General features: G+C 39.5%; 1 protein-coding gene across 5 annotated transcripts in view; it reads left to right on the top strand.

The window, feature by feature from the left end:
• dmd (dystrophin) overlaps positions 1 to 12,731 on the top strand; it is a 2,012,228-nt gene that overhangs the window by 1,682,609 nt on the left and 316,888 nt on the right. The window lies entirely within an intron of this gene.

Consider the following 12,731-nt stretch of genomic DNA (forward strand, 5'->3'; position numbering starts at 1 on the left):
TTCCGTGAGATCTAACCTTGCTAATTAGTCTCCCATAGGGAACCTTGTCGAACACCTTACTGAAGTCCGTATAGATCACATCTACTGCTCTGCCCTCATCAATCTTCTTTGTTACTTCTTCAAAAAACTCAATCAAGTTTGTGAGACATGATTTCCCACGCACAAAGCCATGTTGACAATCCCGAATCAGTCCTTTCCTTTCCAAATACATGTTCTTCCTGTCCCTCAGGATTCCGTCCAACAACTTGCCCACCACCGACATCAAACTCACTGGTCTATAGTTCCCTGGCTTGTCTTTACCGCCCTTCTTAAACAGTGGCACCACGTTTGCCAACCTCCAATCTTTAGGCACCTCACCTGTGACTATCGATGATACAAATATCTCAGCTCTTCCATCAGAATACTCTGCTTCATTTGCCATGTTTTCCAGTGTTAAAACCAGTTGTATTGTCTGGTTGAAATCCAGTCGGGCTTCAGTTAGTAGGCACTTTTACGTGGTTACATCATTCAACGGTGCATACCAACCAGTCAGCATCTCATTAAGGGTCAATACAAAGATTAATGCCTCTGCCGGTCATCTTAAACTAGTCAAAAATCCTGACCTGGATTCCTCTAGTTTTTGAATTGCCGAGTAAAACTACAAGTGTCTCAGAATTAGGCGTGGTGTCATTATATTCCATCAACTCTTGAAAGTTTTTGGTATTTGGTGCCTCTATAATAGAAAAAGCTGCAGGTCCACAAGCTGTCAGGAGAATTACTCTTTGCTATTCACCTGCCCCAATGTCATTTGCCCAGAAAGAAAATCACATTCTTTCCACATTCTGGACCCAATCTTCAACAGCAGGGTCGAATGAGTCAAGCCTCTCAAATACAGGCATGATGCAAGCAATGTCTACCCCAACTCAAAGACAACTGTTGCAAGTAAGTTTCTTCAAGATGTGTCCCACTCTCATTGTCATTGAAATAAGTCCACAGAGGCAGGTATCCCATCACCAGGTCACCATTTATTCATAAGTGGAAAGTCCTTGACTCTGGTACAGCCTGGTCAAAGTCAACTCCCAGAGTGACAGGGTGTCTGACACTCCTGTTTATATCTGTCAGCCAGGGCTCCTTGATTGGGTCAGATTAACAGCCCCAGTCAGGGAACTCAGATTCTATGAGGTCCACCCAGCTAACTTGATTACAATCACGACAGTACTGCATTTTCCAAAGGTAGACAGAAAGCTATTCAAATAGATGTTCATAAGTAATATCAAACCCTGCAGTAAAATGGTATTTTAACAGGCATCTGCCTCAGGGGTAGACAATATCTGCATATTAACTTATATTTATAATATATATAAAATATATAAATATCGTTGATCCTAATTCAGCATTTACTCCACAACCAAATGAAATTAAATTGCCTTGTTTGAATTCAATGCAAATCTCTAAATGTCAATGATATCTCAGCAGGCCCATTCCATGAGTTTAGTTTTTGGTTGTTCTTTCTAATCAGTGTTGACAAATAGTTGAGATAAAGCAGTGAAAAGCTTATTAGGCCCATAGTACCTATCCCTGTTATTGTGACTATCTCTAATGTTTTGAACAGATAACATTTAGATTGCCTTATAATTGGAAACCTGTTCAACTACTATTGTTTGGACAACTGCCATGTAATCACAGGGGAAACAAAAGTGAGATACTGTATGTAAATTTGGTTTTGCCAGCTTATTCATTGAGTAGAATAATTTTCTCCGAGAATTAGATACTCGGAATACTTCATTATCTTTGGGCTTTATTACAAGTGGTGCATAAAACTGAAAATATACTCCCAGTTTGGATGAAGATGTTCAGTGCAAGAAGCAACATGAATGATGTAAATTTATCATTGAGCTCTCAGTTCAGAATCATAAAAGTCACATCAAAGATTGAATATTGCTGAAATGAGAAAAAGGCCTCCCTTAATGGTGCTTAGATAGCCTAGAGATAAACATTCAGATAAATTTCAGCTTCAATTTCAGGTTGAACCTTTTTTTATGCATTATGTAATGTAGGTTTATGTTAAATTTTGTATGAGTTGCATAATGCTATGGGATGAATAGTTGAGCATACTATAATGTCCACTGCCAACATTAAGACCTGATTAGTCATACCAGACATTACCAGGTCATGACCAAAGTTTAAGGTACAGCCTGGTCAAAGTCAACTCCCAGAGTGGTCTTTACCCCAGAAATCTACCTTCATCACAATTTCACTGGAGCATTCACAATGTACTTTTGGCAAATGTGAAATTATCAGTTTGGAATTAATTTTCATGGAAAATAGGCAAAATTTATTGTTGTGTATTTATGCTTCCTAGAACCTGGGATAAAGTGACTTCAACTGATTTCAGAAAGAAGCTTTGCTATAAAAGAAACAGATCTTCATTTTGTGTCCTTCAAATTCTGCTGTGTCCTTCAAAATCTTAAGATAACATATGTAGATTATTTATGGGCTTCAACTGACAATCTTTCTAGCGAAAGCTCATTATAGTTGTCGTCTGAACTGAAGCCCAAGTAGTCTTTGAACTCTAGTGAATCAACTTAGTGAAGCTTTGAAGATCAATGGGCCCTATTCGTAAATTCCAATCAGATAGGAGAACACTTTCCATTTCCAAGAACTGTCAGAGGTTTTGAGCCCATTGATTTTTTCATAAAGCAATGATTTTAGAAAACTCCCACTTGTTTATTGCTGAATCGCAAACTATGACTGGGATAAGTTATCTCAGACATTTTGTTTCTAATATGAGCTGCTTAGTATCTTCTTATTTAGAATTGTTTGATGGAGCAACAATTATTGTAAGCTTATTTGTCATGTTTTTAGTTCAGATCAAGTAGTGTGTTAGGTGATGTCTGAGTTCAGTAGTGAAATGTGGAAGTTGTTTCCTCATAAATAAGTATTATGTTAGGAGCTTGAAATTTATTAGGTAGCATTACAAATAATTCTTGGAGGCAGGGGAAAGGGTATGGAGTTTTAACCACTCACCCAGCCAGGATGGGCAAAAGGATGGAGCAGGGAAGCAAGTTTAAAAATTTGAAAACAGGAAACCTCAGCCAAACCTGTTGTCAACATTTCCATTTTAAACAAAGGCAGTTTTGGAGCCTGGGGTATTGGGTGACTAACCTGCTGTCTGAAACTGATACTTAAATGTATATATTTTAATGAAGTTGCACGGCTTGAATTTTGGCTGCGTTTTAAATGTAATGGCTGCAGACCAGGTATCTCAGCTGTCAGGAAGTTTGGAACTTGGAGGAAGGTTTCAAGAGTCAGGTGTAATTTTCAGCCCTTCCAGTCAACTGGGAGGAGCAGACATGCTTCACTTCACTTGTCTGCCTACCTTTCTGTTCTGCCCCAAATAAAAACTGTTTCTCATTTAATGTGTTTGGATTAAGCCTGAAATCAGAGCATTACAATTTCTCTATGGTCACCCTAATCTACCTAACTGAAGGTCTAATCATGGTCAACACCCTCAATGTTTCTACCTCCAGATAATCTCCTGTCACCTCCCACCTCTCCAATAACTATCATAGTGTATTCTCTTTTGTTGGAGATGGTCTTTGCCTGTCATTTGTGTCACTGACACTGAATGAGGCTTCCCATGTGTCAGCCCAAGCCTGAACATTGTCCTGGATCTAGCTGCACTTGGATGTGAACTACTCTGCCATCTGAGAAATTACAAATACAAATTGTGCTGCAAATTGTGCAATCATCGGTGAATATCCCCTCTTCTGATCTTCGAATGGAAGAATCAGAATTATTAATGCTGCTAAACACAATTGAACTTAAGACTCTACCCTGAGGAACCTTTGGCATTGATGTCCTGGAGTTTAGATGACTGACCCTGAGCAATTACAGTTATGTTCCTTTGTGCTAAGTATGACTCTAACCAGTGGAGAATATTCTTCCTGATACCCATTGTCTGTAGATATGGTAGAGCTCATTGATGCCATACTCTGTCAACTATTACCTTGTTGTCACTCTCACTTCCCTCCATGAGTTCAGCTCTTTTGTCCGTGTTTGGACCAAGACTATAAGAGGTCAGAAGATGATTGGCCTTGTGAAATCTAAAATGAGTATCAGTAAGCAGTTTATTGGAGGCTGGCTTGCTTGAGGGCAGTTTTCTATTATTGCTGTGTGGATGGCAGTGTTGTCAATATACTGAAACAGCTTAGCTGGGGTTGTGGCGAGTTGCGAAGCACATGGTTAATGTACTGTTGTCGGAATGTTGTCAGTGCTCTTAGTCTTTCCTGTAACCAGTGCCTTCAGGCATTTCTTGATATTGCATGGAGTTAACTGAATTGACTGAATACTTGATGTGATGTGGGGACCTCAGGAGGAGGACAAGAAGGATTGGATAGGAACTTCCTAAAGGAATAGCTGCAGTGATATTGACATCAACCTACATTGACATCACCCGACTAGCTGAAAAATCTTCTTAAAGGCAAACTGTTTGGAATTCCGTCAAGCTAATGGGGTCTCACCCACGATCAGCTCACTGGTGTGTGGAGGGGCATGTTGGTGGCAGTGGAATCACATGCCTTCAAATTCTTAAGTAGCCACTTTCGGGCTTTCTCAATGATTGTTGTCCCAGGCATGACAGTTTATGCCCACTGAGAGCTGCCAGGCAGTTGCAGGCTGATATCCCATCATTATGTCAGTGATAGCAGTAATATAGTAGATTATTGTGGGATCCTGACTAAAGGTGTTTGCAGACAAGAAGGAGGAAAAAGGCTGAATCAGCTCCGAAAAAAAAATCCATAAGCAAGATAGTATACAGTACTTGTGGTTCACAGCTAGAATCTACCCACAAGTAGAAGTTTGATGTTCTCTTTCCATCATGTACAGTCAGTAAACATTTGGGATTATTCATCAACACTGAGAATTCATGAATCTCACACATTCATAGATGCATTTAAGGAAACTAGAAAAACATGTAAAGGGCGGCACAGTGGCTCAGTGGTTAGCTCTGCTGCCTCGCAGTGCCAGGAACCTGGGTTCGATTCCAGCTTCGAGTGACTGTCTGTGTGGAGTTTGCACATTCTCCCCGTGTCTGCTTGGTTTTCCTCCGGGTGCTCCGGTTTCCTCCCACAGTTCAAAGATGTGCAATTCGGGTGAATTGGCATGCTAAATTGCCCATAGTGATAGGTGCATTAATAGGGAGTAGCGGAATCGGTCTAGGTGGGTTACTCTTCGGAGGGTGGGTGTGGACTTGTTGGGCTGAAGGGCCTGTTTCTGTACTGTAAGGAATCTAAAAGAGTGGAACAGATGGTTGTATTGATAGAGTTAGTGGAGAGAAGTAGGAGGAGGCTTGAGTGGAGCATAAGCACCAGCATTATTGAGTTGGGCCAAATGATTTCTTTTAATGTTATAGCTCAATGTAACATGGAAGGACCCTGTTTGTTTCTAGTAAGTTATCTGGTAAGAAATTGAAAATTATACATATTTTATCTTGTTTTATACATTGTTTCCTTGATAAAGTTCAAACAAAGTCCTTAGATTGTATCCTCCATCAGGCTGATCACAGTAAGAATTAAATCAATGATGGTATTATGTTCCAAGACGATAATGCTAATGCTAAACAATGGACCTTCATTTGCTTAGCAATTATGGGCACAAAAGATATCTGTATCTAGCAGTTAATCCACACATACTCATACACCCACCTATGCTATTATTATTGGTGCATCAGATGTAATAGCACTCCAGACTAAGAGGCCAGTCACGAAATTGGCATATTAAATACCCCTTCCTCTTCAAAAATAACCTTTAATTTGATTGATGCTGAGTCAGAGATTACAAAGAGTCTATAACAAATTATTTCTGCAAAACCATGTCTGTTGTTACAGGCAGAGACCACCGTGGTGTCATAACTTTAAAATGATGCACACAATATATAGCAAAAAAAAGAAAAAGTTTAAACCTATTATACTTCAGTACACAGTGAATTGCTAAAAATGTTCAATCTGAATAAGAGAAAATAGTTTTTTTTTTAAAATCTCTTTACAATGATTAAATTATTGTGATTTAATTTAGTTTCAAATTGTAGTGTAAGTCTACATTCTGTTGGTCGGAATCAACTGCTTTGTAGCACAAAGGAACTGCAGAAACCTATCTTTACATCATACTGCACTTTAATGCAAACATTGAAAGGGTTCAGAAAAGATTTACAAAGATCTTTCCAGGGTTGGAGGATTTGAGCTATAGGGAGAGGCTTAACAGGCTGGGGCTGTTTTCCCTGGAGTGTCGGAAGTTGAGGGGTGACCTTATAGCGGTTTACAAAATTATGAGGGGCACAGATAGGGTAAATAAGCAAAGTTTTTTTTTCCCTGGGGTCAGGGACTCCAGAACGAGAGGGCATAGGTTTAGGGTCAGAGGGGAAAGATATAAAACAGACCTACGGGGCAACTTTTCCACACAGAGGGTGGTACGTATATGGAATGAGCTGCCAGAGGAAGTGGTGGGGGCTGGTAAAGTTGCAGCATTTAAGAGGCATTTGGATGTGTATATGAATAGGAAGGGTTTGGAGGGATAGGGGCCGGGTGCTGGCAGGTGGGACTAGATTGGGTTGGGATATCTGGTTGGCATGGACGGGTTGGACCGAAAGGTCTGTTTCCATGCTGTACATCTCTATGACTCTATGACCATCTAAAGCAGAAGAGAGAACTCGTCTTGAGAGTAGACTGTGTTAAGCACAACAAAAGCGACAAGACTTGAATCATTTTGTTTACAGTGTGCAAAACATGTCGTCTAGAAATTTCTGTGCTTTCAGTCTAATTGTGAGTACAGCCACAATGCTGACCTCTGCCCAACAACTGACAAGTAATTTCTTGGTTTGTAAACTGGGACAAATCTAACCTGACAATTACCGTTCTATCAATCTACTCCTAGTCATTAGGAAAATAATGTGTTGTCAATATTTACAAACTAATACCTGGCAGCCTTGATCCAAACTGAATTCCACATGTGAGATGTGAGTGAATGCTCTTGATTTGTGGGAGTGTTGCTCAAACTATTGTAAAACAGGGAGTGAGAGTCTCACTCCCAGTGATTGGACTCACATCTAGTACAAAACATCTTCTGGATGTTGGGTCGCAATCATCTCATCCCAGGGCAGAGTTTCATGCCCAGCTACCCTCAGCTGCTTCATTAATGACTTTCTCTCCATTATAACTCCTCCATCATGGCCTACTGCTACTCCTATATTCCTATATCAGAAGTGGGGGTGTGTCTTGGTAATTGCAATATATTTAACTATGTTTATAATTCCATTGGTAATGAAAAATTCCCACTTGCAAGACTAGGGCGACATGCAGATTTAGGCCAATAAATAACAAATAGCATTTGTCTCTTACAAGAACCAGACACTTTTACTGCATTCTAATGCACGGTGGCACAGTGGCTCAGTGGTTAGCATTGCTGCCTCACAGCGCCAGGGACCTGGGTTTGATTCCAGTCTTGGGCGACTGTCTGTGTGGAGTTTGCACGTTCTCCCCATGACTGTGTGGGTTTCCTCCGGGCACTCCGATTTCCTCCCACAGTCCAAAGATGTGCAGGTCAGGTGGATTGGCCATGCTAAATTGCCCATGGTGTTAGGTGTATAAGTCGGAGGGAAATGGATCTGGGTGGGTTACTCTTCGGAGGGTCGGTGTGGACTTGTTGGGCCAAAGCACCTGTTTTCACACTGTAGGGAATCTAATCTATTTAGTTAATCTAATTTCTCCTGAAATTAAATGGCATGACCATCATTAAGATTTCTACTATTATTGTTTTTGGGTCAATAGTAACCAGAAACTGAACTGGGACAACAATTTAAATGCTATATAATGGTGATTTAAGCAAGCATGAAGCTGGGGGTCTGTGGTGAGTAGCTCATGTCCTGATTTCCCAAAGCTGCTTCTCCATTTGCATGACAGAAATCACAAGTGTGATAAAGCTCTTCACTTATTTCCGTGGTTGTAGTGACTACAACGGGTTGGTGACGATTCACAACGGCACATTTGCCGCTGCCGATTAGCCACTGCCGGTTCGCCACCAGCATTTCTCCACTGGGGTCATTTGACATCTGGAGACTATTCGCCACCAGAAAGATATATATATATGTACTGATTGTTTTCCCTCCCGCCTGTTCTTTCATACTTCTCAGTCCCCTTTATTTATACAACATAGTACATATTGATAAATATAAGGTGAAAGAAGTATCATTTTATTGGTTTATACATAAAAATGAGTTACAAACACTTGCGGTGGTGAATCATCCTCAGCGGCCAATGGACGGCAAAGCGTCCTCGGCGGTGATAGGACAGTGGCTAATCGGCAGCGGCGAATGGTCCCATCCTGATTGCAACATTCAGGAAGCTCCACAACATTTAGATAAAGCAGTTCACATAATTGGACATCCATCACAAGATTAAATAACTACCTTTGCCTCCTAACAGTAGCTACAAGTGTGTATTATCCACAGAGTTCAGTGGGGCAACTTGATAGACTTTTTGAACAGCATCTTTCCAATTCTCAATTTTCACAATCTAGATAAGGGCAAAATGTGCATGAAAGTGTTGTTCTACTTAAGGTTCCTCTCTGAGCAACATGGTATGATTAAAGCATATGTCATTTCTTCATGGTCACCTAAAAGGAGGTATCTTAACGACATAGTCTTCTTCTTGATCCACAGCAATCTGTCACCACCTAAGGATAACTAGTAATGGGCAATACTAGTAATGGCCCACATGTTCAGAATTTTTTTATTTAATTGTTTTCTTTTTGGTTCATTGTTAAACATAGGGTTCCCACTAATTTTTGCATTGGTGACCTCATTGAAAGCAATTATGGATCTCTAATTATTTAGTTGGTGGAACTAAGCTAAAGATAGAATTGCTGGGGGAGAAAGAAACAAAGGTCACATTCTAAGAAGGCAATTGTCGTTGTTAACACTCACACGTTATCATGTTTTCCTCATGCTGTATAACCATGATTTAAAGTTTGAGTTGCCAAACTATACACAATATATATCAAGGGTTTAGGTTGGGAAATCTAATGTAATTGTTTCCAAGCTTGTTGCACACGCAAAAATAGATGGGAGTGTGAATGGTGCAGATGATATAAAGAGATTTCATGGTGTCTTAGACAAGTTTAGTGAGTGGACAAATGTGTGGAAGATGCAATATTTTATGGAGAAATGAGAAGTTTTCCACTTTGGTAAACAGAATGGTAGAGTATTATTGAAATGGTGGTGAATTGAGAAAGGTTGACCTAGGTGACCTTATACACTAGTCATTGAAAACAAGCATACACTGCAGCAAGCAATTAGGAAGGCAGATAATGCATTGGTCTTCATTGTCAGGCCATACCTGGATTACTGTGTGCAGTTCTATTCCCCTTACCTATGAAAAGATATACATACCATGAAGAGTGCGCAGTGAATGTTCACCAGACTAATTCTTGGGATGGTAGGTCCATTGTATGAGGAGAGATTGGGGGTACTGGATCCATATTCACTGGAATTTAGAAGAATTAGATTGAAATATATCAAATCCTGACAGGTTGAGCAGACTGGATGCAGGGATGATGTTGCTATTGGCCAGTGAATCCAGAACAAAGCGTATAGGCTCAAGGTTCACGGTAGGTGAAATTTCATTGAGTGTAACAAACCTATGGGATTTTCAATATCAAAATATCTGGATGCAAAATCATGGAATATATCTAAGAAAAGAAAAGACTAACAGAAGTTAAAAGTGTCCAGCAATATGGGGAGAAAGCAGGAGTGTGACATTAAAATAGAGAATCAACCATAACGGTTAGCACAGTGGCTCAGTTGTGAGCATTGCTGCCTCACAGTGCCAAGAACCAAGCTTTGATTCACCCTCCAGCAACACTCTGTGTGGAGTTTGCACATTTTCCCTGTATCTACATGGGTTTTCTCCAGGTGCTTTGGTTTCCTCCCATAGTCCAAAGATGTGCAGGTTAGGTAGATTGCCAATTGTAAATTGCCCGTAGTGTCCAGGGATGTATAGGTTAGATGGATTTGCCATGGAAATGTTTGGTTACAGGAATAGAGTGGGCAGAATTTCTTTTAGAGGAACAGAGTGGACTCAATGGGCTCAATGGCCTGTTTCCACACTGGGGATTCTAAGAAGGAGGAGCGCTCTTAATTAACCAAATGTCATTTTCTGCTCCTATTTTCAATGTTCTAATCCTTAAGGATTTCTCTGGAGTCTCTAAGAATTGGAAATCTTGCCGGCTATTTCGGGATAAAAACAATTATCAGGGCATAAACATGTTGCATTCCTTTATGGACTTTGGATACGTTCAATTATTAATTATAAAAATATTGATGATGGAGAGAAAGGTTGTTTTGACCAGATAGGTCAGTAAGAAGTGAGAACTCATGATTAAACCTCTCAGAATATGTTCTTACAGAATTGGTAAACTTAATTGAAAGTGAGTGTATGACGCAGTTATAGCAACTATGGTGCAAAATATCCTGACACCTATCGCTACTGCCAAAACAGCAGTGGGTCACTGCTGTTGACCCCCTCATTGGTGTTTAATCTGGTCCCAAATCCAGGTTCAGTGTCATGTGCATGATGGAGGTGACCATATCATTTCCAGCATTTGTTTTTGAGTGGAGTGGGATAGGGTGAAACAAATTTTACAGTGGTGTTCTGCTGCTGCATTTCAGGCTGTTCTGCTTGAAGAAGACTCAAAACATTACTGCTTCTAAAACTTAAATAGTCACTTTTCCAATGAAAGCTAACTATTTTGTAATCAATTACTAGACGAGACTGGTCATTGCTCCAGTTATGGTCCCATGTCTACAAGGCTCTGTCACTTAGCATGCCATTGTAATTGGTTTTGGACATACTAGACTGAAAAACTGTAAGCATGTCTGATGGTTTTGCCATGCCAGTCTAACTTCTTTTAAAGGGGGAGAAAAACTCTTTTAAAACAAAATCTGCACCAACTCCTGCAGAACATGCTGCTTTGTATAAGATTTGGAATTGGCAGAACTTTGTATAGCAGAGAGAAAGTTCGTTGCTAAGAGACTGAAAAGAAAATTACAAAATGTAAACCAGCAAAAGAAATTTCACCTTGAAAGTCTGATATTCACTGTTGCTAGTCAGGCTTTCCTGACTGTAAAGATGGAAGGTGAATCACTCTGCAAATAAAGCTTGAAGAATACTGCTGGAATAGAATAGAGGAAGAAAGAGCAATTGATTGATTTTACCAGCAGAAGTGTGTGTGTGTGTGTGTGTGTGGCAGAAATGTTAAATAATTACTTTGCTTCAGACTTTGCCAGAAAGATATGATCAAGTGGGTATGATACCGAAAGAATAGATTGCCATATTTAAAATAAAAAGGCAAGCAATATTAAGTAAATGAATCAATTTCAAAGAGGATAAAACCCCATTTTAAAAGAATCTAAAGCAGAGTTGCTAATACACGTTATTAATAATTCATGACCAAATGGTCTTGTGTCAATGGACTGGAGGAAAGCCACCTTCATACCTATATTGAGGAATGGTAATAGAAGATGCCCTGGGAAGTGATGATCAGTCACCTTAACACTGATATGAAAAATGATGAAATTCTTACTAAAGGAGGATCAGTGCCCAACCTCACTGATTCTTTGAAGAGGGCACAAAAAGAGTAGACAAAGATAATGCTGCCAATGTAATTTCTCCAAATTTTCTAAAAGTCCTTAATAAGGTGCAATGTAATGGTATAATATTAAAAGTCAGAGTTTGTAGAGTGAGAAAACAAGAAATAGAATGGATAACTTTCTGTATGCAAGGCTGAAAACATGTGATGGTAAAGAGGAGCAGTTCTGAAAGAAAGACGTTGGACAGTCAGGTCCCACAAGGTCACTGTTGTTCATAGTTTATATTAACAATCTTGCCCTTTGAACCAAAAAGACTGTTTCCAAATATGGGCTGGTGCAAGCATGGAGGTGATACTCAACACTGAGGCAAACTACAAGAAAATAATAAAAGAATAAATGCAGAGTAAACATGCAATTGACAGATAAATTTCAGAATAACTGTGTGAGATATTACATTTTGGTAAGTACAATAAAGCATTCCTGGACAGTATTTGAAATATGAATTTAAGTGGAGTAGAAGTGTAAATGAAGAATAAATTCACAACTTATTAAATTTATTTGATGAGGTCACAAAAACCAAGCCTTGTCCTTGGACTTATTTCCAGAAGCCAATTTATGCAAGAAACTTTGTTTAGACCACATTTGGATCACTTAGCACAATCCTGCCCATCATTTTATGGAAAACTGCTTCCACTCCACCAACTAGTCTACCTTCATCAGAAGTGTAGTTAATGAACCACTTTGTGCATGCAAACTGAGTTTCTGCTCCAATTCCTGCAAAGCTACCATAGCTTTGCGGAAATTCCAGGACATTCCTTGTACAGTATGAATGGCAGAAGATTAATAAAATGTTTTTATGCATTCATAAATTCCTGATGTGTTGATTATTTTCCATAGAAAATGGAAGTGGAATTGAATAAATATTAACAGTGTACAAGTATTTGCAGTTATGAAGAATTATGTTCTTCTGTCTCTCAATTCACACTCCATGCCCAGTGTTATAAGAAGGAAGTTAATTTGCCAGTTAGTAAGAAGCCCCATTCATTTAATAGAAAAACACTGAAGACTATTCTTTTTCAGCTCATTTGTTGTTTTATTTCACATCTTCATG

The sequence above is a fragment of the Chiloscyllium plagiosum genome, chromosome 12 (assembly GCF_004010195.1).
Source record: "Chiloscyllium plagiosum isolate BGI_BamShark_2017 chromosome 12, ASM401019v2, whole genome shotgun sequence".
NCBI lineage: Eukaryota > Metazoa > Chordata > Chondrichthyes > Orectolobiformes > Hemiscylliidae > Chiloscyllium > Chiloscyllium plagiosum.